General features: G+C 41.3%; 1 protein-coding gene and 1 pseudogene across 5 annotated transcripts in view; one reads left to right on the top strand and one right to left on the bottom strand.

Moving 5' to 3' along the window:
* FAM222B (family with sequence similarity 222 member B) overlaps positions 1-23,075 on the bottom strand; it is an 87,877-nt gene that overhangs the window by 29,692 nt on the left and 35,110 nt on the right. The window contains exon 1 of one of the 5 annotated variants that reach the window (XM_047832763.1): positions 15,811-15,994. The exons of the other annotated variants lie outside the window; for them this stretch is intronic. The gene's annotated coding sequence lies outside the window, so the exon portion shown is untranslated. Of the gene's footprint in view, positions 1-15,810; positions 15,995-23,075 lie in introns of those variants that run through there. 5 annotated transcript variants of the gene reach the window in all.
* LOC125151563 (small nuclear ribonucleoprotein G-like) lies at positions 3,179-3,403 on the top strand (annotated as a pseudogene).

The raw sequence follows: 23,075 nt of genomic DNA, 5'->3' as shown, positions 1-23,075 counted from the left end.
AAAACGGGGCGCCTGGGTGGCTCAGTCGGTTAAGCGGCCGACTTCAGCTCAGGTCATGATCTCGCGGTCCGTGAGTTTGAGCCCCGTGTCGGGCTCTGTGCTGACAGCTCAGAGCCTGGAGCCTGTCAGATTCTGTGTCTCCCTCTCTCTGACCCTCCCCCGTTCATGCTGTCTCTCTCTGTCTCAAAAATAAATAAACGTTAAAAAACAAAACAAAAAAAACCAATAACAACAAATAGCAACATCTGAGAGGGGTCTGAGAATGACAATAATGTATCAATGTTACTGATTTTGATGGTTTTATTGTGGTAATGCTGGATGGAGAGTGTCCTTGTTTGTTGTTGAGATAAAGACTAAAGTATTCTGATATGATGAAGCAATCAGGTCAAATGATCCAAGGAAGAAAAATATTCTTTGTACTATCAACTTTTCTGTAAATCTAAGATCGTTTCTACACATTTTATTTTAAAAACAAAACAAAAAATATGGGGTGCCTGGGTAGCTCAGGCAGTTAAGCGTCCAAATCTTGATTTCAGTTCAGGTCACGATCTCAGGGTTGTGAGTTCAGTCCCTGCGTTTGGCTCCATGCAACGCACAGAGGAGCTTACTTGAAAAACAAAACAAAACAAAACAAAACAAAACAAAACAAAACAAAACAAAAAACAGGGGCGCCTGGGGGGCTCAGTCGGTTGGTTAAGCGTGCGACTTTGGCTCAAGTCATGATTGGTTCACGGGTTCAAGCCCCGCATTAGGTTCTGTGCTGACAGCTCAGAGCCTGGAGCCTGTCTCACATCCTGTGTCTCCCTTGTTCTCTGCCCCACCCCCCTTCACGCTCTATCTTTTCTCTCTCAAAAATAAATAAAACATTTTAAAAAAATTTTGTAAGAAAAAAAATCAACAAAACAGGGGTGCCTAGGTGGCTTAGATAAGTGTCCAACTCTTGATTTCGGCTCAGGTCATGTGTGGAGCCTGATGCAGGGCTCGATCTCTCCCTTTCTCTCTGCCCCTCTCTTGCTTGTTCTCTCTCTCTCAAAACAAATGAAGTTTACAATAAAATAAAATAAACAAAAAAGATAGTGTTGAAGTCTAGAAAGGGGGTGGGGGCTGGAGATCATAAAGAAGAGTTGGGAGAAAGTGGTCTCTTGGTAACTATTATCATTTCATCTTAACGCAGGTAACTTAGCTCTACACTGGTGAGTGCTGACATTTGGGGTTCTTGCCATCTGGAATAGGTTTCCTGTATCTTTCTGCCTCATCAACTTCCAATTTTTTTTTTTTTAATTTTTTTTTTTCAATGTTTATTTATTTTTGGGACAGAGAGAGACAGAGCATGAACAGGGGAGGGGCAGAGAGAGAGGGAGACAAGATCGGAAACAGGCTCCAGGCTCCGAGCCATCAGCCCAGAGCCCGACGCGGGGCTCGAACTCACGGACCGTGAGATCGTGACCTGGCTGAAGTCGGACGCTTAACCGACTGCGCCACCCAGGCGCCCCTTCCAATTTCTTTTCAACACTTACCTGAATAACATTTTCTCCAGTGCCTATATTTCAAATTATCCCCCAACCTCCACTCTGTTCTGGCAATGCTTCCACTGTGTGGCATTCAATGCAAACCTCTTAACCTAAAGATGGAGAATTTCAGGGGCGCCTGGGTGGCTCAGTCAATTAAGCATCCGACTTCAGCTCAGGTCATGATCTCGCAGTTTGTGGGTTTGAGCCCTGCCTCAGGCTCTGTGCCAAAAGCTCAGAGCCTGGATCCTGCTTCTATGATCCTGTGTCTCCCTCTCTCTCTGCCCCTCCCCAGCCCCTCGTGCTCTCAGTCTCCCAAAAATAAATAAAATGTAAAAAACAAACAAAAAAGGAGAATTTCACTTCTGGAAAGGTTCCAAAAGAAATGTCTATCCTGAACAAGGTGCTATATTAATAACCCTCCGTTTTCAGGCCTGACGTTCACTAACATTTCCACCAAGTTCAAGTTCATGTTTCAGTAAGAGTTTTGCAAGCAAGCCCTTTCTTTCTAAGCACACATCCTGAACCTCATCAGTACTGCCTGCAAACCTCTATGCTCTAAGGGAAATCCTTGTTATACCTTCCAGAGTATAACAGAGTTGTGACATTCTTTCCTCTGACCATACAAAAAGTTTCAAACGACATCATAAACTTTATCTCCAGACTTCCTGAAAACTACCCACTACAACCAGCTTCTCCACTTTCACACCAACAGCAGCTGGCAGGCAGTCTTGGGTTATTCTACAGCAAAGGTTTTCGGTAACAATCAATGAGGAGCTTTGAAGTAGTGCAAGGATGATGTTTATCACTCACCCTTTCCTCTTCTTTCCTTTTTAGTGTGATCAGGGAAGCTTTGGAGGAGAAACAACTGTATTACAGCTCTTCTCCAAGGAGCCATGAACTTTCTTCCCTTATTTCACACAAACACTAAGAAAAACAGATTCTTAAAATGCATTGCCACACTCCTTGGCCACTTATGCAGCCACATCCATAAGTATCCTTTATGCAGCCACATCCATAAAGTATCTAAGGAGACTGATGAGCCCTTGCGAAGAGAGCCTAGTAACAAAGACACTAAGGTGAGCAAGGACATCTGAAATGAAAAAAACAGTAAGTTACCTGAAGATCTAGGAATAGCCCCAGCTTGGAACTGACTTTAGTCTTTCGCATGTCAAGAAGATCAGCTTTTACTTATAAGACCATTTACTTTCAGGGTTACCATCAAACAACATTGAAGGGAAAGTCTGAAGGAAAATAGCAAAGGGAGTTTGTCATCCTCAGATAAAGACAAACTATTCCTTTTATCCCTTTTTTTACCTAGCAAGGATGTTTCCAAAGATATTATGTATGCAACTTCCTATTAAAATAACAACTACAGGGGTGCCTGGGTGGCTCAGTCGGTTGAGCGCCCGACTTCGGCTCGGGTCATGATCTCGCGGTCCGTGAGTTCGAGCCCCGCGTCGGGCTCTGTGCTGACAGCTTGGAGCCTGGAGCCTGTTTCAGATTCTGTGTCTCCCTCTCTGACCCTCCCCCGTTCATGCTCTGTCTCTCTCTGTCTCAAAAATAAATAAATGTTAAAAAAAATTTTTTTTAATAAATAAAAATAAAATAACAACTACAATAAAAAAAATATTTTAGAGAGGCATCTTTGAGCTCTCCAGGTAGATACCATGAGCAAAGCTCACCCTTCCAAGTTAAAAAATTTATGGACAAGAAATTATCATCAAAATTAAATGGTGGCAGACATGTCCAAGGAATATTGTAAGAGTTCGTTTTATGAATCTTGTGATGAATGAATGTGTGGAGATGGCAAATAATGAGCAACAGAATAATATTGGAAGGTGGTAATATGAGGAAATAGTACCATCATGTTAGAAGCCTTGGAACGGGTATAAACAATGGGAGTGTTCACCAGAAGAAACCAACTGCTTCTACATGTCCCCTTCTCCATAGCACCTGTTTTACTATAATATAAAAATAAGATCATGTGCATTTTCATACTGAACTATTTTGTTGAATAAACCTTTGTAATAGCCCAAAATTTAAAAAAAAAAAACATACTAAAATTCCTATAGCACTAACGAAATGTATCCTCAGTGTCCCACTGATTTTAAAAGTGCCCCAAACAAAAGTTTACTTCTGCATTTCGAAGAGAATTTCATAGGCAAGCAGAAGACTAAACTTCACCTTGCCAATTACTATAATCTTACAATAAGCACAAATTGCTGTGAATGACATTTAGTTCCATCTCACTCTATTCTCTTATGATAAGGAGCAATGAACTCAAGGGTCTGATCTCAGAATATAAAAAGCCATTAAGGCTGCTCCTGATAGCTTCTTTTAAAATATGATCCTACACAGCTCTTCAAAAGAAGGACAATATGTTTTAATTGTGAGATGAATTTTTACAATGCTTTGATCTCCTGTCTAAAAGAGGTCTGTAAAAAGAAATAACTACAGTGGAGGAAGGGAGTAAAATGTGTCATTCTGGTTATTAAAATCCATCAAATTCATACTTCAGCCTTGGGATAACTGCAGCCAAAAAACTGACTTGCAAGTAATTATCACCACTATCTGCAATAAAAGTTAATTGGACATAATTGAACTAACGCCCTAATCGGAGGGAAGCTGCAACTGGCAAACAGCCCACTCCTCCTGCTTCTTCAATCTGCAAATGAAACTGCTAATGATAATTTGTGGACAAACAAGAAATTGCTCTCATGGTTTCCTCAGTGCAAATCACTCAGCAATTCCAGCTAATGCCCAGCATGTTGAGCCAGGAGAAAAATCATTAACCAGTGCTTCCTTTGATAAAGATGAATTTTAACAATAACCAAGTCCATTAAGGCTGAGGGTTGCTGAGAATTGTTAAATTTCCCCTAAACACCCTAAGTAAGGCACTGTGGCCTGATCTCTATACACTGTATTATGCACTAGATGTGCCCTGTGCCACTACCATGTAGTACTAAGAAGAGACATTATACAAGGCCAGAAGCTACTATTACACTAATAATTTATCTTCTTCTAAGAGAATCCTGGGTAATCTCATTTTTCATACAGGCAAATGGCATTGTTGATCTGCTTCAACAGCAAAGATTAAATTACTTCTGAATGGATTTTGGAGTTGATAGATCCCTGCTGCCTGACTCATGTGCCTTCAATTCTGGATAAGAGCTGCATCCTTTCCCCTGGAGTTTAGTGCCACTCTCTGCTTTTCAACTGTGTCTACAGCCTAAGGGACTAACATTCCCCTAAGGTTATTGTGGAATCTTAGGAAGCCATTCTGTTTTACAGAATGGGAAAATTGTAGTCTTTATATCAACAGTGACTTATAACGTGGGATGACACTGCTAAGGTGACAGAAAGGAAAAGAGAGGCGCCTAGGTGGCTCAGTCAGTTAAGCGTCTGACCCTTGATATCGGCTCAGGTCATGATCTCGTGGTTTGTGAGATTGAGCCCCATATGGGCTCTGTGCTGACAGCTTGGAATTCTTTCTCTCCCTCCCTCACTCTCTCTCTCTGCCCCTCCCCCCCCCAAAAAAAACCTTAAAAAAAAGTAAAAGAGAAAAGCAGGTGCACAATGCTCACTTCTGCTTACTTTTCCTCTGCCTCTTTTTTTATTTTTAAGTAATCTCTACACCCAACATGAACTTCAACTCACAGCCCTGAGATCAAGAGTTGCATACTCTACCAACTGAGCCAGCCAGGTGCCACCTCTCTGCTTATTTTTCTTATTTTATTTGGGCTCTATTCTGGCAAGGAGGTGGCCAGAAATTAATGCGTTCAGAATCTTTCCCAAAGCAGTAGCTGGACAACCAGCTCATTTGGTACATTTTTTGTTAAAAGTTATTGGGGGGGGGGGGGGGGGAGGGGGGTTGAAAAAAAAAGTTATTTTAGAATGTTTCAGTTCACTCCTGTAGTCATTAAAATACACTTTCTGATAGAAATAGAGGAAAGCCTAGAAATAGTTCAGCCAAGATGTAAAAAAACAGAGGATCTAGAAACTGTAATATGGCTAAGTAAAGGGAAAAAGAGCTTAACCTGAAAAAGAGAACACTTAGTAGGAACATCCTTCATTCATTTGCTCTCTGAGCATCTGTGATGCACTAGGCACTGTGACAGTACAATTTTTTGGAAACAAAAATGAGAAATGTGATTAGTGTAGTGAATGTTTCACAGTATATATAAACATCAAATTATGTTGTATACCTTAAACTAATACAATGCTGTGTGTCAATTATATTTTGAAAAGAAAAAAAAAAGTAGATAAAGTTGTTTGAAACCAAAATAATGAAACAAATACTTCCAAGGAACAGTGAGAAAGAAGGGAGAACAATAATATGGGTCACTGAAAGCCGAGCAAGAATTTACCAGATTGAGAAGGGTAAGCCACTCTAGGCAGAGAAAACTAGCATAATGAAAGGCATGCACAACTATGCTAGAAAACTCCCATAACTAGGGGCTCCTGGGTGACTCAGTAGGTTAAGCATCCAATTCTTGATCTCAGCTCAGGTCCTTATCTCAGGGTCATGAGTTCAAGCCCCACATTGGGCTTCATGCTGGGTGTGAAGCCTACTTATAAAGAAAAGTAGCCTAACTAAATGTATGTTTGGGAAACCACAAGTGGTATAGTGTGAAGAGTTGGGTGCTGGATGTATGTGCCAAACCTGGAGACTGAGCCTGATGTGCCAAATTATGAAAAGCCTTACATTTCATACTAGAGGGACAAAACAACAGATTAAGAATAAAGCTGGGTTGGAGTCCCATGTTTCAAGGAGAGTAACATGATCAGATGTCTGTTTAAAAAAATTTTTTTTTTTTTTTTTTCTGATTTATTTTATTTTATTTATTTTTGGGACAGAGAGAGAGCATGAACGGGGGAGGGGCAGAGAGAGAGGGAGACACAGAATCAGAAACAGGCTCCAGGCTCTGAGCCATCAGCCCAGAGCCCGACGCGGGGCTCGAACTCACGGACCGCGAGATCGTGACCTGGCTGAAGTCGGACGACGCTTAACCGACTGCGCCACCCAGGCGCCCCTAAAAAAAATTTTTTTTAATGTGTATTTATTTTGAGAGAGAGAGAGAGAAACAGAGTCCGGGGGGCGGGGGGGGGGGGGGGCGGGGACAGAGAGAGACGGAGACACAGAATCCGAAGCAGCTCCAGGCTCTGAGCTGCCAGCACAGAACCTGATGCGGGGCTCGACCTCACAGACCATGAGATCATGACCTGAGCCAAAATCAGATGCTCAACCAACTGAGCCACCCAGGTGCCCCTCAGATGTCTATTTTAAATAAATCTGCTGAAAATGTGAAAGACAAACAAGAAATGGCAGAAATCAGTTAAGTGGCTATAGTGATTTCAAGGCAAGAGATGATGATCTTAAGCAAGGGTGCCGTAAGAGAGCCATCATACAAAGGAGGGAGCAGATTTCTTTCTTTCTTTCTTTCTTTCTTTCTTTCTTTCTTTCTTTCTCTTTCTTTCTTTCTTTCTTTCTTTCTTTTTTTCTCTTCCTTTCTTCCTTCCTTCCTTCCTTTCTTTCTTTAAGGTTTTTTTAATTTTAGGTAATCTCTACACCCAACGTGGGGTGCAAACTCACAAACCCAAGATCAAGAGTCACATGCTCCACCAACTCAGTCAGCCAGGTGCCCCTAGTAGATTTATATCTGAGCTCAAACACAGGTTAATAAAGGCTGAAGACAGGCAATTTTAGACTAACATAAACAACAATTTGAGCTTATTCAATAGTGGGCATACTAATAGAAATGCTGAAGCAAAAGGAATGACTATTCCTTAAGAATGATGGAAAATAATTTATTTTCAGTAACTAACAATTTGGAATAGATGACCATTAAACCAACTTCCAGATTCCAAGATTCTAAATCACTTACAAAGGTGATTATTTTACAAAGTCATTATGACTGCTTATTTTGTAGAAAGGTCTGTAATTTTCTAAGTGCTTTCACATGGATTCTCTCACTTGCTTTTCCCAAATACCCTATGAGATAGTTTGCACAGGGATCCTCAGTCCATTTTTCAGAGATAAAGTAGGAAAAGCTCATAAGTGCCTAGACTACAACCCCTAGCTCTGTGCTCTTTCCATTCTCATCACTGCCTCCAACAGTGTCACTGCTGAAAATCAATTCTGACAAATCATCCCTCTTTGGTCACTTGTTCCAGGGTCTATTTCAAAATCAGGAAATTCTGCATGTCTTATATTCATTGTCCAGAAGTTCCAGCCTATTCCTTTGTCCTCTTCTAGGTGAATAAGAGCTGGCCATCTATCTTATATAATGTTCCTTCATATTTGCATACTATAAAAAGTCTGTCACTTCCCTAATCCTGGCTAATTACCCCCAATTCCTTGAGGGTTTTTTTTTTTCATATATTCTTTCCCTCCTTAAACTCGTCAAGTAATGTGATCCCCAATTTTGTACTAGCTCCAGGAAGACAATAAACTCTTCCCATAGACTCCAATTCTAATCCCCAGGTATCTATTAAAAGTGCCTCTCCAAGTAATTCATACCAATATTTACTGAGAGCCTACAATGTAGCAAGACATTGTTCTAGGAGTGAGGGACTCAGCAAAGAAAAAAACAGACAAAAACTCATACTTCCATTTTTACATGGTATAGAGTGGGAGGGTCAGACAAATTTAATGAATAGGTTAGTTACTCTCAAAAGTTGATAAATGCTACAAAAAGGAAAATAAAGCAGAATAAGAAGATGCGGAGTATTGGATGAGAGATAGCCATTCTAAATAGCATAGAGTGGTCCTCACTGAGAAACTGTAGTTCTCTCCATGGTTTATCTGCTAGTTTCAGTGCAAGACAGCAATACAGCTTTTAATTACATAACAGAATTTTTTTAAGCAATTAAACTATAACCAATATAGTTTTCCCCTCTCTCATTTCAAATTTAACTCTTAGACACTTGCACTTTTTAAAAATGTTTTTACTTATTTTTGAGAGAGAGAGACAGAGCAAGCAGGCAAGGGGAAGAGATAGAGGGGGACACAGAATCTGAAGCAGGCTCCAGGGTCTGAGCTGGCAGCACAGAGCCGGACACAGGGTTTGAACTTGTGAACCACGAGATCATGACCTGAGCTGAAGTTGGACGCTTAACCAACTGAGCCACCCAGGCACCCTGACACTTGCACTTTTAATAAAAAGCAATTCATCAACTTGTTTAGAAGAAAAAATCTTATTTCTGTGATGTAGAAATATTCTTCAAGCAATAATGCAACAAAATAATGCAAGTCTGCACAGACATGCACGAGTGCGTGCACACGCGCGCGCGCGCGCACACACACACACACACACACACACACACACACACACACCCCTCTGACTTTGATTAAGGACTAGCATTTCCCTGGTTGAGCAATATTCTTTCTTAAGTAGCTGTGGAAAGCTCAGAGATGAGCAGATGTGGACAGACAGGCGGATGGAGGCAGTTGGTGGAAACAATTTCAAAGAATTACAGAATTGGTGTGCAGGCTTAAGTGGCATCAGCCTCTCACTTCAAAGTGCACTTGGAACAATCTCCCGAAAATGTACTATGAATGATAAGAATGATACATTTCATTTGGGACATTTGTTTAGCTTAGAGAAGAGGCAAAAATTAAAATACAGCTTCCTGAAAAAGCAACTTGTTCCAACTTAATTTTGCCATGGACCATGGAAACAAAGGACTTTTTTTTCTTTTTAATTTTTTTTCAGTTTATTTATTTATTTTGGGGAAGGGTTAGAGAGAGAGGGGGAGAGAGAGAGAGAATTCCAAGCAGGCTCTGCACTATCAGCAAGAGCCCGGCATGGGGCTCGATATCATAAACTGTGAGACCATGACCCAAGTGGAAACCAAGAAGCCTGGTGCTTAACCGACTGAGCCACCCGGGTACCCCCAAAGGAGTTTCCTTAAAAGGAAAGGTTCCTCTTGTCTCTCTGCGGAAATGTTCTAGCACACTATCACACTCCAATTGCACCATAACCTCACGGGGATTGAATGAAGCCTAAGTACTAAAATCCTTTGTAAAGCACTTTAGTGAATGCACAGTAACACTTAGCAGGACAGGTTAAAACCAAGATACGGGATTCTTCATTAATCGACTGGTCTTTCTGTTGAATGAAAAAGTTTCTGGGAGGATAAGATAAGCAAAAGGCAAACCAGAACCTTCACAGTTACAAAATTAATGTCTTCACAATAGTACAACCACTCCCAGCTGAACAGTTAGGTAATACATAAGGCCCATTCAGGAACCCAGGAAATGTGTCTTTTCCACTGATATACTGTGACCTGGGATGAGCTGCCTTTAACTTCTCATAGTCTTGATACCTCTTAACTTTCAAAATAGATTCAGTTTTATCCTTTACATAGTAAGTGATAAGTGGAATGCCAATGGAAGAAATGCTTTAGCTTTTGGAAGGAAAGAAGAAATTTAAGTTATGACTAATAACGCTTATGCTTCTCCTCTGAAGCAACAGGGATGATGTCTAAATCTTCAATTCTGCAAGTGGCATAAAATCTTATTTTCATTCAGATCAGCAACTGATCCTCAAAACCACTTTGCTGAGTGCAAAGAATTAGCAACTGGTCATGGAAACCTTGCTTTTTAAATCTGCTGTAATATTCAGTTGATCGAGAAAGAGAGAGAGAGAGAGGACATTTTCCCACCAAATAGCACTTAAAGAAATCCTGAGCTTTGAAATTTATAATGTATAGTACTTCTTTAATCACAACCTAGTATCTGACTTCTAAATGGATTTCATTTTGGCCAACAGTTCTCATCATTAGAGAGATGTTAAGAGGAGGGGTTTACTTTAATAACACTTCTTTGGCTTGTCCATCTGTGGCCTGACCACATATGATGAATGACTGGCAAATACCATGGGGCCAGAAGATGCCAAGAAAGAAGGCATGCTAGTATCAAAAGCTAGTTTATCTATGATCTACTTGGAAGATCTCAATTCTCCCTAGGACTCAGTGTAATTAGGTGACAAGGGCCAAAGTCTTAAAAAATAAACAGGGGGCTCCTGGATGGCTCCATTGGTTAGGCATCTGACTTTGGCTCAGGTCATGATCTCACAGGTCATGAGTTCGAGCCCTGCATCAGGCTCTGCACTGCCAGCTCAGAGCCTGGAGGCTGCTTTGAATTCTGTGTTCCCCACTCTCTCTCTGCCCCTCCTCCCCCACACTCTCTCTCTTAAAAATAAATAAACATTAAAAAAAAAATTAGGGGTGCCTGGGTGGCTCAGTTGGTTAAGCGTCCAATTTTGGCTCAGGTCATGATCTCACAGTTCCTAAGTTCGAGCCCCGCACTGGGCTCTGTGCTGACAGCTCAGAGTCTGGAGCCTGCTTTGGATTGTGTGTCTCCCTCTCTCTACACTCCACCCTGGCTTGTGCTCTGTCTCTCAAAAATAAATCAATATTTAAAAAAATAAGAAAGAAAGAAAGAAAGAAAGAAAGAAAGAAAGAAAAACTAAGTTTAATCCAAGCTTGTATCTTACTGGTCTCTTGAATGACCAGAGAAAGAAAACAAATCTCTAATACTCAGTTTGTTCTGCTAGAAAATCCCAGTTACAAAGCAGAAGAAGTTACCAAAGCTATTGCTAGGAATATCTTTGGATTTCACCTGTCTGTACTTTGTCTGCTTGCCCTTCTGCATGAATAATCAAGAACTGACTGTGTTCTTTGGATCAGGATTGAATCCTTAACTACAGTTCTGCCCGTGTGTTGGTAAAGACGCCTCTGCCCTTTTCAGCTAGGTTGAGATGTAACAACTCAGCCGATGACTGAATTTGATTTAATCAGCTCAATGCTCCCTCCCTCAGATCCATCAGCACCAAATATAATAAAACTTCAGTTTGGCCTTTCCTTTACGGTTCTATCTTTTTTTCCTCTACCACCTCATCCTGAACCTTCCTCCTTCTCTTGATTGATAGTGGCATCTTGGTCTTTGGATTCCCTTCATGACTAGAGAAATAAAAACAGTCTCTCACAGCAGAAACAGGAAAATTTCAAGTCATTTCAAATAAGGATCCTCAAAGGAGTTCTTAGAGAAAATAATTAAATATATTAGAAATACAGAGCACCTGGCTGGCTCAGTCAGTAGAGCATGTGATTCTTGATCTCAGGGTAGTAAGTTCAAGCCCCACCTTGGGCACAGAGCTTACTTAAAAAAACAAATTAAAGTATTCAGAGACCTTCGCTCTGGGTCTAGCTTTACTACCAAATCACTAAGTTATTTAGACATTCTCAGGACATTATTTTTTCTACCTCAGAGAAATGCTGAGACCACTAAGAGACTGCTTATTTAATTCACTGAATGAAAACTAATCTAAAAAGTAAAAATATTTATGTTAATGCTGGAAATGATTCTTGGGCTGAAGAAACTCTGGTCTTAACCTTTTGTGAGTTGTTATATAATTACACCCTACAACTCCACGTTTAATTTCAAAATATAATATGTACTAAAGGTACCAAAGAATTTCTTTAAAACCATGCACAGGCTTTCTCCATTTTCTTCTATCACCATATGTATTTACAGATAATGAAAACTCCCATTAGGTAAAATTCTAAGATCCAGCTAAATAAAAGGAGGACTGTCCAGTATTCACAGAATGCTAATATATAGAACAAAGTTGGGGGAAGGAGCAAAGACCTGGATTCTAAAAAGATGAGCAATCTGAGTGGTTTAAAAAACAACAAAAAGATGGGTTAAAAGTTTATATCTAAAGAAAAGGCAACTGTTTTGAATAGCTCTAACAATCCCATAATAAGTGCAGTATCAAACATAGGGTAATTAATTCAGGGGACTTTTCCCCTTTCACTGACAGATTGAACAGCTCTGAGGATAATCTCCTTCACTCTCCCAGGGCTCAGTTGGAAGATTCATTATTTATGCCCTCAATTGTTTACTCTGTCCTATTTTCCATCCATCCAGGCCCAAGGGCAGTGTTATCACTGGCCTGTTTCCAAAATGAATGTGTTATTAGTTCACTGCCTAACTTGTTACAAAACCAAAGATAATCAAACAAAATGGTATCCTACTACTGAAGAGCAACCCTACCCACCACTTGATCCAGGAGAGAAGTTAATGACAATGCTGACCCAATGTTACCAAAAGCTAATTCTCTTAGATGGATGAAGTGAGATCCATTTGTCATTCTAGCCTCCCCCCGCCCCCCCACCCTTTTTTTCTGGTGAGCCATGGAGCAACATATATGCAAATCTAACAGGATTCTTAAAGGGCAGTATCATTAGAAAGGCAGCTCTGGCCCTCACTGAGAGCAGACCTGTAAACTACTGTGGATTAAACTGATTGAGATGCATTTTGCCTAGCAACCATTCATTAGGAAGAGTTCAGTAACTCACCAACAATCGATTCCACGTCTTTATCTGAACAGATAACAGACTCTACCAAGTCCTCTACCCTCTGTATTCAGACTTACAGCAAACAACTTCCTCAAAAGATTCAGCTTCCAAGAGTCAACCCCTGGGGGAGGGGGTTGGGTTTAAAAACACACATAATATTGTCTCAGACACCTGACAAAGCTGAATAGCTTAAAAACTACCACCAGTCACATCTCCATATGAATGCATTCATTGTCTCTAAATACGTCTCTCACATAACAGCGTTCCCAGTTCTTTTTGCTTCTAATATTTTCTCATCTTAAGCAACCTTTTCCCAATTCCACACCGTACAACACTCAAGCTGATTATTATGAGAATCAACGCCAAGGGTCCAATCTTTTCCTTTACCTTCTCAAGGGGATCATTTTATACTTCTGATGTGAATGGGGGATTGGGCTTGAATCTCCCTTTAGAGAGAACACAGGGCCCTTTTTCTTAACACATCCTAAGCTGTGACTCACAGAAATAATCAGGATGGATAAAAACAGATTGCTAAAGAAAATTAAATCAGCTACTTTAACTTCAGCAGCACCATGTCCCTTCAACTAAGAGATTATGGGAAGTCATGGCTTCATATAATGGTTTCCTTGCAGAGGACCAAATTTGAGGAGTTCCAGCCCCTTTAAATGATATTTGGAGATCAGTGTAAATACACCTATGATTAGTTCTATACATAGCCTTTGCTCCTGGGGGAAATTCTCTGGGGAAATCACTGTACCATGCAAAATATTGATTACACAAATCAGGCAAGAAAATAGATATATAAAAATATTAAGTGAACAAAGTGTAATATAACTTTACAAAGCTATAGTAACTGTCTACTCATGGGTAGACAAAAAACCACCTAGGATTCCAAATGGGCCGGCAACTTATTTTTTAGTAGAATCAAGATGAAGTGATACATGCTTTAATATAGCCTCCAAATATTTTTTTTGTTACTTCCTCAGTTTGCTAGCTTAGACATCAAAGTGCACGTTGTTTTACACAATAGCTAGCTGTCAAAGCTTCGATGATTTTTAATAGTTCATTCTCAGGAACAAGTTAGGTTAAAAAAAAAACCTAAAAACATCTGGGGCCTTTCAATTTAAACATTATGGAGTTGTATTGGATAGATGAGTAATAAGACAACCCAAATCCAACAAAGGTTTACTATGAGTCTGCTTTTTTGCACAATTCTTTTTAAAGATTTTTTTTTTACGTAATCTCTACACCCAACATGGAGCTCGAACTTACAACCACGAGATCAAGAGTTGCATGCTCCACTGACTTAGTCAGCTTGGTGCCCCTTTTTTGTATAATTCTATAGCAAGGCTACTTGAAATGTAAAAGGTAGACAGACACATAGATAGATAGATTAGATAGATAGACAGATAAACAGAGAGACAGACTCCTAATCCCTAGTAAGCTTCTACAACTAAGATGGTTGCCTATCCTATTACCCTTCTTCCTCATACTTGGCTTTCACCACAAACTGCCCCTTATTAGAGATCCAATAGATCAATGCAAAGAAAAAACACTGATCCAATTAAAACTATAAGACAGCTCCAGCATATCAATTCTGTCTTCAAAACTGAATTCCAGTTAGAACAATCTGTGGAAACTGAACCTGGATTATAAGAATCTCTCAATCATTTCAATTAATATTTAGCAAAGAATGCTGCCAAAAATTGATATTCATCCCGTCTGGTATTCTAGTTCTTTGCTAAGCAACATTAAGATAAATCTGGTCCAAACACCTTTGGTGAAAATCCCCAGTTAGATTAAGCAAGTTTATCAGGAACACTGCCACTCACCACAGAAAGACAGACAGACACACACACACCATTTGTTTCTAACACATAAAATTTGGGTTTTCTATCTTCAATTGATAACTTTCCACTCAATTAAAAACTTAATAAAGAGGCTTCTGATTTTGGCTGAAGATAAGCTCTGTGTCCTTCAGAAAGAAGAGATCTATAAATTGTAGCAGTAAAAGAACTCAAAAGAAATAAATATAATTTAAATTGTTAATGCTACAGCCACCCAATTTCATAAAGTTTGGGAGGGAGGAAACTTTAAAAAATAATTGAACAAAATTCACCTGGATTTTTTTAAAGTTTGGTTCTGTCGTTCATGACAGAAACTAACCTCTCTGAACATATGGATATAAGAAATAAACTGATGGAGAAACAGACAAGACTTTTAGGTTTCAGTAACAGTAAGGTAAGTTTGCTCGTTTGATAGATTTCTCCAGTAGGGCTGAGTACTAAACAAAGCAGGTGACAAGGTACTCAGGAGAAGATTTTAACAGAGTTAATCGCTAACAACTATTAGGATTTCCTTTAACCACCGTTTGACATGGGCTGCTCCCTCTTTCCACTAGCATCTCCTTTTTCAGATTGTTTTTGCTGAATAAGGCAGTCCCAAGTAGGAAAATGGTGAAGACAGCCTTAATGGACATGGATGCAGTACAGTTCCAAAAACCCATTCCTAGCCTTCTTTTTCTTTCTTTCTTTTTCTTTCTTTCTTTCTTTCTTTCTTTCTTTCTTTCTTTTTTCTCTTTCTCTCTCTCTCTCTTTCTCCTTTCTTTTTCTTTCGTTCTTTCTTTGCGGTTTACTGCATCAGATGCCACGCAAGAAAGAGCTCCTCTTTTCTTCTGTTCATTTTACTTCATAAGAGACCGACATCGATGTATCAGTAAAAAAAGGTTAAGAGTCCTGAATCTCCTTACCCTGCTGCAGGGGTGAGATGATGGGAGGGAAAGAAGAATGAAGGGTAGAATCAGAAAATCAAAATAAACTGATGGGATGTGGAGCTCTTACTTCCCATTCCATTTCCCCTTTCCTCACAAGGTTAAGTCGGCTGAAGTCGGGGCTGCATTAGAAAAAGCACACACACGCACACGCACACACACCTTGAGCCCTTGAAGGGAGGTGAGGATCGCTCCGCAGCGCTCGCTCGGTGGGGCTCCAGGCTCCGCCCCGCCCGCCTGGGGCAGCTGAACCCTCCTCGCCCCGCCCGGGCAGGAGGGATGAGAAGGGGCTTATAGCTGTCTTGGCTGGGGGAGGGGGAGGTGGCAGCTCCGAGTGCCAGGCTCTTGGAGCACAGCACTCCGCGGTGCGCCGACACCCCCTCCCCCAGCCGGCAGCCGCTTGCTACCCTTTGCTGCCGGAAGCCAGCCCCGCCCCCTCAACTCCATCCCGGCCCTCCGCAAACCCCCTCCTGCCCGCACAGCCAATGGCAAGCCAGGGAGCCAGGAGAGCGACCCGCCAAGCAGCCAACTGGGGAGGCCCACAGGGAGGTCAGCCGCCGGGGATAGGCCAGCTACCCGCGGCCCCGGCCCCTGCGCGGCTCCTCTTTGTTAGAGCTGCCCGGATCTCTCCTGACTACCACCCCAAAGCCGGGAGGCAAGCATACCACAGCTGGGCCAAGTGATGCTGCGCCCCTTCTATCGCTCCCCAGCCCACTCTCTGCCTGGGTGCTAGAGTGGCCCCTATCCAGGCAATAACTCCCAGAGTGCCTCAGACTTCCACAGCAATAGCCACCAGATGACACCCGACAGTAAAAAGATGCTCCTGGGGCCTCTGCCTCGCCCTTCTTTTCTCAGGCTAATCAACTTCACACCGTGGATAGATTTAGGTTGCATATTAGATCAGCTGCAAACATCAATCCACCCTGTCTGAAACTCCTGCTTCCTGTGACGCAGAAATTAAGAGGGGAGGGGGCATATCGGGAAGGTAGTAATCTCGAAATTGGTGGGGGTAGGAGAAGGAATACATCAAATAATCTGCAAACACACACACACACACACCAAAACACACAGTTGGCTCGAATCCAGTTCAGATATAAAACATCTACATCCAATTAAATCCAAGCTAACCGTTCCTTTAGCAGGTTTCATTACAATCAGGCAACAAGTATCTAAGTCTTGTTCAAGCCATATGCCAAATCTCAGAAAAAACTCTCAGCAACCGCCAGGTCGCTGCATAACTGGCAGGCTGCATCAACACTTCAATCACTAATGCCAACGTTAGGGGCATAACACAGCTGGGATGGAATATGTCAAAGATTGTAGAATATTTTCTTAGGTGTAGTGGTGGAGCAGTGCATGGGGCTCATTTAAGAAAAATAGGGGCGCCTGGGTGGCTCAGTCGGTTAAGTGTCCAACTTTGGCTCAGGTCATGATCTCATGGCTCCTGAGGTCGAGCCCCACGTCAGGCTCTACGCCGCTTGCTCAGAGCCTGGAGCCTACTTCAGATTCTGTGTCTCCCTCCCTCTCTGCCCTCCCCCGTTAACGTTCTGGCTCTCTCTCTCTCTGTCTCTCAAAAACAAATAAACATTAAAAAATTAAATAAAAGTAAAATAGAGGGGAACCTGGGTGGCTCAGTCAGTTAAGTGTCCAACTCTTGATTTCGCTCAAATCATGATCCCACAGTCATGAGATCTCACGGCTGGGGAGTTCGAACCCCACATGGGGCTCTCTGCTGTCAGTGCAGAGCCCGCTTCAGATCCTCTGTCCCCCTCTCTCTGTCCCTCCCCACACGTGCTCTGTCTCTCAAAAATAAATAAAACATTGGGGCAACTGGGTGGCTCAGTCGGTTGGGTGTCCAACTCTTGGTTTCAGCTCAGGTCATGAACTCGTGGTTTGTGAGTTCTAGCCCTCCGTCAGGCTCTGTGCTGAAGCATGGAGCCTGCTTGGAACTCTCTCTGACCCTCCCCCGCTTGCTCTGTCTCTCAAAATAAATAAATAAACTTAAAAAAAAACATAAAACATCTTTTTAAAAAAGAAAGAAAAAAGAAAAAGAAAATGGGGATCAGGGAAAGTAAGCTATTACCTATATTGTCATTTTTGTCCACAGAATTCTTGCAACTAATGTTAAATATTTACATCATACTCTACAATCGCACTTAGTTCCCCAAAGTAGTACTATAGTTTTTAAAAGACAACAAAAGGTATTTGCAATTTACGTAGCCCTTTCTTTTTCAATGTTTGTTTATATTTGAGAGAGACAGAATCCAAAGCAGGCTCCAGGCTCTGAGCTGTCAGCACAGAGCCCCATGTGGGGTTAGAACTCACAGGGTATGAGATCATGACCTGGGACACTTGACCGATTGAGCCACCCAGGCGCCCCTAAGTAGTCCTTTCTTAATTTGGAGTTCAAAGCATTTCATATCTATAACCTCAGTCTTCTTATAAGATGGAAAAGGAGCTGTACAGACATGCCCATTTTAAAGACAGCTCTTCTTTCTAACCCAAATTAAAAGACTGGCTTAAAACAGATTTATAGAGGAACCTCACTGATGTTTCATAGAGTAGCATTCATTAGGTTCCATATGAAAAGAACTAAATGTGAAACTTTTTGATTTTAAAGTCTGCTAGCTTAGCTAGCTAGCCAGCCGGTAAGTCCAGTCTCATCCTATCATCTCCTGACTTAAACCAAAAATTCACGAGCTCTCTAATTCATATCATTTAGCAATTCCCTGGCATTTTCCATATTAAAATAACTAAAGAATAAGAAACTACTGCTCAAAGTAGCTAACCATAAAGGTAATCTTGATGTCTAAGGGAAACTTCTGTGTCAGTACCTTCCTTCAGATTCTAGCCTTCTCGATAAAGGAAAATTTTTTCTCTTTAAGGACTAAACTAGAAACTAAAATTTACATTGTTCCAAGAACACACATGTACCAATTAATTTGCCAAGACATCAAAAACAAGGAACCAAACATACCAGTCTCACCACTATTATCACAAATGTTCTTGGAAAGTGGATAATTCCGATAAAATTTCTGATATCCTCTTCTATAATATAAACGTGGAACTCTTAGGGAGTTTCAAATACCTTAACTAAATTAAAAAGTCAAATTCACCTTGCCCAAGTATCTATACAGTCCACAGAAGAATTACAACTATTTAATAAAAGATCACTGGGGAAGCCCAAAACATTTTCTTCTAAAGAATTCAAGTCCAATTTCTTTTCACGACCCTCAAATGTACTCTATCTTACTACCATAACCCTAACAGAGACCCTTAACATGTCTGTGCGGTAACTATAACTTCTTTCTAGTCTTCCTCATTCTGCATACCATTGCTTTCAAGTATTCTTAAAAAACACAAAGTTAGGAGCACCATGGTAGCTCAGTCGGTTAAGTGTCTGACTTTAGCTCAGGTCATGATCTCACTGATCTTGGGATCGAGCCCCGCATCAGGCTCTGTGCTGACAGCTTAGAGCCTGGAGCCTGCTTCAAATCCTGTGTCTTCCTCTCTTTCTGCCCCTCGCCCCACCTTGGCGCGTGCGCGTGCTCTCTCTCTCTCTCCCCTAAAAATAAACATTGGGGTGCCTGGGTGGCTCAGTTGGTTTAAGAGTCTGACTTCAGCTCAGGTCATGATCTTGCAGTTTGTGGGTTCAAGCCCTGTGCTGACAGCTCAGAGCCTGGAGCCTGCTTCAGATTCTGTGTCTCCCTCGCTCTGTGCCCCGCCCCCACTCACACCCTGTCTTTCTCTGTCTCTCAAAAATGAATAAACATTAAATTTTTTTTTTTAAACACAGAAAGTTACATTTATTGCACATTTACTAGGGCCAAGGCCCTGTGGCAAGAACTATATATTTATATTTATTATTTTGTCATAATAAGCCTATGAAAATTTCCCCATTGTTATAGATAAAGAAACTGAGGTGCAGAGAGGTTGAAGATCTTCTCTAAATCATATGGCTGGTAAATGGAAGAGTCAGTATTAGAATTTGGCGGGGGGGGGGGGGGGGGGAGAATAATTTGAGTCATTTTGGCTCCAAATCTAATACTCCTATGCACTAAGCTACATGTGGCTCTCTGGTACCTATGTCATCCAGCCAAATTTCCACTCTATAGCTGTTACATGTTCCATAATCTGGCCTTATCTTACACTATCAAACTTACTTCCTACCTTTCCCTAGCATGTTTCCCCACACCAGACAAACTAATCTGTTTGCTCACTGTCTATCATGTTCATCCATTTCTATTTTCATGACATGACTTGTGCTGTTATAACCATGCCATTCAAATCCTACCCATTCTTCAAGTTTAAATTCCACTTTCCTTGTAGAGCCTTCTTTGATGCTGTCAGCAATGATTCCTTTCCTGAATCACTATTACACAATTTAATACCTAAAAAAAAATTTTTTTTAATGTTTACTTTTGAGAGAGAGGGAGAGAGCGTGCGTGCGAGCAAGCAGGGGAGGGACAGAGAGAGAGGGAGACACAGAATCCAAAGCAGGCTCCAGGCTGTCAACACAGAGCCCGACTTGGGGCTCGAACTCACAAACCGTAAGAACATGACCTGAGCCAAAGCTGGAATCTCAACCAACCGAGCCACCCAGGCGCCCCAATACAATACTTATTCTGTTGTCTAATATGTGATTTGTCTTCCTACTTTAGACTGTAACTCAGAACTTGTATTACATTTGCCTTTGTCTCCCTTCCCAATTATGCACAGTAAAGCACACATAGCAAAGTCCTCAATAAATATTTAGACCAGTAAACTTTATAGCAAAAGAATAACCCAAATCACTTAAATCACCCAAGTTCTCAAAAAAGCCACCAAAGTTGAAACCATTAATAATACTCTTCATTCATCTTCAAGATACAACAATCAAGTTCTAACTCTGCCACTACTAATTACTTACTTATCCAGTATCATGGACAAATTGATCGGAGGGGCTTCAAGAGGGCTGGTAGTGTTTCTTGATCTGGGAACTAGTTACATAGGTAATGTTTAATTTTTTTTTTTAATGTTTTTTTTTTTTTTTTTTTTTTGAGAGAGAGACAGACAGACAGACAGACAGAGTGTGAGCAGGGGAGGGGTAGAGAGAGAGGGAGACACAGAATTTAAAGCAGGCTCCAGGCTCTGAGCTGTCAGCACAGAGCCCAATGTGGGGCTTGAACCCACGAACTGTGAGATCATGACCTGAGCCGAAGTCAGACTCCCACCCGACTGAGCCACCCAGGCACCCCGGTAAGGTTTAATTTCTGAAAATTCACTGAGTTGTACACTTATATGCACTTTTCTATACTGTATATATTTTGTCTCAATGAAGTTTTAAAATATCAAGTTTCAGATTATAAAATAATCACATCTATTTTTAAACACATAGTAGTATTATATATGTCTGTAGGTCCAAGAAAATACTGGAACATATAATATATACCAATCTGTCAATTGTGGTTATCACAAAGAGGAAGATTAGAAAAATAAGAGGGAACAAAGGACAGAACTTTTTTTTTTAATTTTTTTTTAATGTTTTATTTATTTTTGAGACAGAGAGAGACAGAGCATGAACAGGGGAGAGGCAGAGAGAGAGGGAGACACAGAATCGGAAGCAGGCTCCAGGCTCTGAGCCATCAGCCCAGAGCCTGACGCGGGGCTTGAACTCGCGGACCGCGAGATAGTGACCTGAGCTGAAGTCGGCCGCTGAACCGACTGAGCCACCCAGGCGCCCCTTTTAAATTTTTTAAAAAATGTTTTTATTTATTTTTGAGAGAGAGAGGGCTAGAGCATGAGTGGGGGAAGAGCAGAGAAAGAAGGAGGCACAGAATCTGAAGCAGGCTCCAGGCTCCAAGCTGTCAGCACAGAGCCCCACAGAGCCGGACACAGGGCTCAAACTCACGAACCGCAAGATTATGACCTGAGCCAAAGTCGGATGTTTATCCGACTGAGTCACCCAGGCGCCCCCAGAGAACTTTTTTTTTTAAGTTATTTTTTAAAAATTTTTTAATGTTTATTTTTGAGAGAGAGAGAGAGAGAGAAAGAGAGCGCGCGCGCATGAACAGGGGAGGGGCAGAGAAAGAGGGAGACACAGAATCCAAAGCAGACTCCAGGCTCTGAGCTGTCAGCACAGAGCCCAATGTGGGGCTCAAACCCACGAGCTGTGAGATCATGACCTGAGCCGAAGTTGGATGCCCAACTGACTGAGCCACCCACGTGCCCACCCCCACAAAGAACTTTTTAAATATTTGTTTCACTGGATCTTTCAAAAAGTAAGCAACATGCATTAATTTTGTAATTTTAATAGATTAGCTGAGTAGTGGAACTAACATTTTCTATAGTTTTTAAACGTTGTATGCAGAGCATGTCTAACTTTTATAATCAGTAAAAGATGCTGAAACAAAAACACACTGGCTCTTAAAAACAGAAAGAAAAGATCAGTAAGCTAGACTGAAAACTAGTTCAAGTAACTAATATCCATCCAGTATGATCACACTTCAGTATTTCTTAAGTACTCTGGCATATTTCCCAAATGATATTTATAACAAACAAACACCAAAAAACAAAAAAACAAACACCAACAAACAAAACAAAACTGAAAAGTGTCAAAGGTGCCTTTGACAATTTATTCCAATCACGATAACTATACTGAGGGGCACGTGGGTGGTTCAGTTGGTCGAGCGCCGACTTCAACTCAGGTTATGATCTCATGGTTCATGGGTTTGAGCCCCAGGTCAGGCTCTGTGCAAACAGCTCAGAGACTGGAACTTACTTTGGATTCTGTGTCTCCTTCTCTGCCCTCCCCAGTTCACACTCTGTCTCTTTCTCTCGCTCTCAAAAAATAAACATTAAAATACATATACATATATATATACAACTCAGTAGAACTGAATAACAAAGACAAAACAATAAAAACGATCTATCCTGAACATAAGCTGAAACTTTTTTCTTGTTTATTTTTGAGAGAGAGAGCTTGAGCAGGGGAGGGGGAGAGGCAGAGGGGGGGGCGGAGAGAGGGAGGGGGAGGGGGAGGGAGAGGGAGAGAGAGGGAGAGAGAGAGAGGGAGAGAGAGAGAGAGAGAGAGAGAGAGGTAGAAAGAGAGAGAGAATCTTAAGTAGGCTCCACACCTAGCGGAGTCCAAAGTGGAGCTTAATCTTAGAACCCTGAGATCATGACCCGAGCTGAAATCAAGAGTCAGACTCTTAACTGACTAAGCCACCTAGGTGCCCAGAAGCTGAAACTACTAAAAGCACATTTTCCCCATAAAGACCTGCTATGAGACATTTTATAGAATTCAAACACCCATGTGACACAACAGACTCTGATTTAAAAACAAAAACAAAAACAAAACCCTTATTATCCACCAGTCTTAAAGAGAACAGCAGGTCTGAAAAAGAACAAGTGTGAAAGTTAAAAAAAAAAATGAGGAGGAGGCAATG

The sequence above is a fragment of the Prionailurus viverrinus genome, chromosome E1, assembly GCF_022837055.1.
Source record: "Prionailurus viverrinus isolate Anna chromosome E1, UM_Priviv_1.0, whole genome shotgun sequence".
Taxonomy (NCBI): domain Eukaryota; kingdom Metazoa; phylum Chordata; class Mammalia; order Carnivora; family Felidae; genus Prionailurus; species Prionailurus viverrinus.
Note: the sequence above shows the minus strand (reverse complement) of the source record. Positions and strands in the feature narration are given on the sequence as shown.